The sequence below is a fragment of the Oreochromis aureus genome, linkage group 18 (assembly GCF_013358895.1).
Source record: "Oreochromis aureus strain Israel breed Guangdong linkage group 18, ZZ_aureus, whole genome shotgun sequence".
Lineage (NCBI taxonomy): Eukaryota > Metazoa > Chordata > Actinopteri > Cichliformes > Cichlidae > Oreochromis > Oreochromis aureus.
In genome coordinates this window covers 27,978,390-27,982,146 of record NC_052959.1, presented here as the reverse complement: position 1 = coordinate 27,982,146, position 3,757 = coordinate 27,978,390, and the positions used below count along the sequence as shown (strand labels likewise).

The 3,757-nt window shown below is 37.5% G+C and overlaps 1 long non-coding RNA gene across 2 annotated transcripts in view; it reads right to left on the bottom strand.

Moving 5' to 3' along the window:
- The window catches only part of LOC120434562, a 9,495-nt gene extending 6,720 nt beyond the window's left edge, over positions 1 to 2,775 (bottom strand). For both annotated transcript variants that reach the window (XR_005609175.1, XR_005609174.1), the window contains exon 1: positions 2,657 to 2,775. This is a non-coding gene — a long non-coding RNA (uncharacterized LOC120434562). The remainder of the gene's footprint in view (positions 1 to 2,656) is intronic.
- Positions 2,776 to 3,757: the final 982 nt, after the last annotated feature.

Here is a 3,757-nt window from a genome sequence, read left to right as displayed (position 1 = left end):
TATGAATCCGATATTGTGTTTTTAATCAATAAAACTGTTTTTTTTAAATATCTTGCTGCATTTTGTATAAGTTCATACTCAAGTTTAAATAAACAACAACACTAAAGCTATTCTGTTATACCTGTGTGTAAAAATACACTGCACCCAAAATATTTCATGGTTCAGCAACACTGATCAATCTAATAAACCTTACCTAACTTAAAACCTAACTTAAACCTGCTCCATCCTCCCTATTCTGGTATTTTAAAGAGTACTTAGCAGAAATATTAAGCAACCTAACTAATAGGGTTGCAAACTCCCCAAAAAAAAAAAAAAAAATAGGAACCACCCACCCTCCACCTCATGATGCTTAATCGATGTAATCAACTTTAATTTGATGCAGGGTGGAAAAAATGCACAGAAACAAATTATTTTTCAAGAATAATTAAATAGATTCAACATCTTTCTTCAACAGAATTGCAGAATTCACAGATGGTACCTTCCCAAAGGAAAAAGTACTATAGCTTACTAGGGTATATAGACTTAAGAGTTACTATATATAGTAATGGACTTCTATACATTTACATCAGATTAAAACTTTGGGTGTAAGATTCAGATAATTATTTATTAAAAGCTACATATTTTAAATGAGAATAAGAAAGAAAAGTATGTCTTTGTGCCCCCTTTTCCCTGTTCATTCCCTATCGGCCCCCCTGGCTGCACTTTGCTAGATCCGCCCCTGCACAGTTACCAGCCGTCAGCTACGTAGAAAAGGATCCTGGTGTAGAAAGTAATATTAAATAAATTCTAACAACAGCTTATCAAGCTTAAAGGTGCTGCTGTTGTTCAGCCGCTGGTTTCCTCTTTCTGGTGCAAAGTGGGCCAAAACAAAGAAGAGAGACGGACTCGCGACAGAAAAGCCGATCAGCTGATCGTTAAGCAGTTTCACGATTGAAGTAGCGGCAGGAAGGTGAGGGAGAGAGAGAGGCAGTCGCTCCATATATCGGTTGTTAAGCTTAACGTGGGAATGCTTTACAAACATTCAGAGATGAACTTACACACTTGCTTTACTTCTCTCTGGGATAACTTCCTCGGAGATGAAATGCTGGTTTGGTAGCGAGGCTACAAATACACACAGCCGCTCTATCACATGAGGCATACTGCTGCAACGTGCTACGGTTATGAGCCGAGTTACGCCGTGTTGCAAGTTTTGTGAGATGCTTTTTTTGATACTTAATGGATCGGATTAGATTTTTTATTTTTCGCCGATATCCGATCCAGTAATTTAGGTCAGTATCGGACCGATACCGATATGTAATATCGGATCGGTCCATCTCTAGTACAGAACTGTACAAAGCTTGCAGTGCAGGCGGTAACTGATTTATGTTTTCCCCTCCGGACTTACTGTAGTTGCATTTGCTCCCTGCTGTGGGGAGTTGGGGGACCTCTACTACAGGCCTGTTAAGCTCAGCTGATACTGATACCCATACAGAATCAGCAGAACTATACTGTAGTGTGAACACAGCCAGAGGGCTACCTAAGGAGGAGGCAGGCTGAGAGCTTTTTGATAAAGTGCTCTAGAAGTAAAGTTACTCGAGATGGACCCAGCATACATCATCAACAGAGTGAGACAATCTTGGAAAGGGTGGAATAGAAATTGTGGTATGATAAGATCCACCTCTTTACAGACCCTTAGCTCACAAAGTAATCATTTAGAGGAAACCAGTGGAGACAGATAATTTTGCATTCATTTGCTTACTAATGAAAGTTTTCAGGCTACAGAGTCTGTAGGACAATTCAGCTGAAAGTTTCAGACACTAAATAAGCTACTTGTGCTTAAGTTCAGTCAGGAACACAGCCGGTGAGGTCATCAACAATTTATAATAAGCAAAGCGGATCAGTGATGCAAGGCACACATTCCGGTTTTATAGCTTTATGCTGCAAAGACCTAAAGTTTCCAGATTTCCAAAGTTATCACTGTGTGACACAACAGCATCCACCCACTAGTAAAGTTGCAGGTTTTTCCTCATATCACTTGTTGTAAAAATTGTTAACTCCATAAAGGCAAATAAGAATCATGAAGAACTGAGGCATGGCTTCTTGATTTGGGCTTTCTCAAAGACTTGATGACTAAATTAAATGAGCTCAACTCTGAGCTGCAAGGCAAGGACAAAGATTTGGCACATATGATAAGTACTGTCAAAGCATTCAAAGCCAAGGTGGGTCTGTGGACCATACAGCTGAGAAAGGGGAGACTGTCACACTTCCCAAATTTAAAAAGACTGGCAGAGAATGTAAGAGAGGCTGACTGTTTTTTAATAAAAGTCTCAATATTTTTCAGTATTTGTAGAATTTTATTTCTTAGAATTTCAATTGGTAGATTCTGGCCTTCATCTAAATGTGTAAAGTGATCTTGGCTTGGAAAAGGTTAATAACGACAATATAGAATATTGTATCAAAACAAAAAAGAAAGAAGAAAAAATTCAAAAACCTTGTAAAAAAAACGAGGTCTACAGTTTAAAAAACAGCTACTGTGGGGAACTCAGCTAACTTTGTCAAATGACTGTGTTAGCTCATTAGCTGTTAGCTAATGGTGCCACTGCATAAGAATTGCTTTGCTGACATGGCACTAAAATATCTTGGAAAACAGAAATGCAAAGAAAAGCAGAATACTTACTATGACACAATGCTGTTAATGGTCAACAGTAATGAATGCAGAGCCACCTAATGGCTGGTGTCTCTGGCCTTTTAATGAGTCTTCTATCCCACCTTCTCACATTTCAAAAGCTACTGCAGACAAGTGGGCGGAGCTCCATAATAAACAGGAAATTACCTCATTAAAGGATCTTCAAAATAATAAAAGCAGCTGACTCTTTTTAAGGCTTGCAGTTCATACACATTTTTCTAAATGGCCTCAATAAATTCATATGAATATATAAAAAACAAATGGTTTTTTTAAAAATGTAAATTTTTATACATTAATAAAAGGATCCAGTGTAAATGCAAGAACATGTGAGCAACAAAGACATTTTACTTTTACTTCGTTCTTTTCTCAGAATCTAAATCAGTCCAGTAATTATATCAGACTAAAGACATATCATTTATGTACGTTAACTCAGGAATCAAAACCTTCCAACTATGACTGCAATATAATTTTAAAAAATACATAAAATTAAATGATATTTTTAAGTAGCAGGTCCTTAATGTGCAAAATAGTTAAAGTTAGTTCAACTTAATATTTTTGACGATGAACTAGATGAACTTAACCTAGCTGAGTTAGGACTGTTTTTTAAAAAATATGAAAAATAACACCTGGACAACAGGGTTAAAGAAATGCAAGAGAAGAAAACTCAAGTAGAAGAGAAGTACAGAGAAATACAGTGCAAGCTCTAAAACATGGAGGCAACACACCAAGAGACGCAGAGCGAGCTCTACAACATTGAGGAAAAAAAATGAAGGCCTGCAAGTGATGTTTGATGAAGCCCTCCAAAGAAATACACACGTGCTAAAAGAGAAAGAAGAGCAGGAGGCAACAAACACAGAATTGCAGTGCAAACTCCAAGAAAAATATGACGAGATGCAGTGCAAGCTCCAGCACATGGAGAAGAAAAATGAAGGCTTAAGTGTAATGTTTTATGAAGCGCTGAGAAATGCTGAAAGAGAAGGAACAACGTGAGGCAACAACCAATGAAATGCCATGCAAACTCCAAGACACAGAGAAAGAAAATGAAGCATTGCAAGAAATGTTGCATAAAGCACTCCAAAAGAATGCAGACAA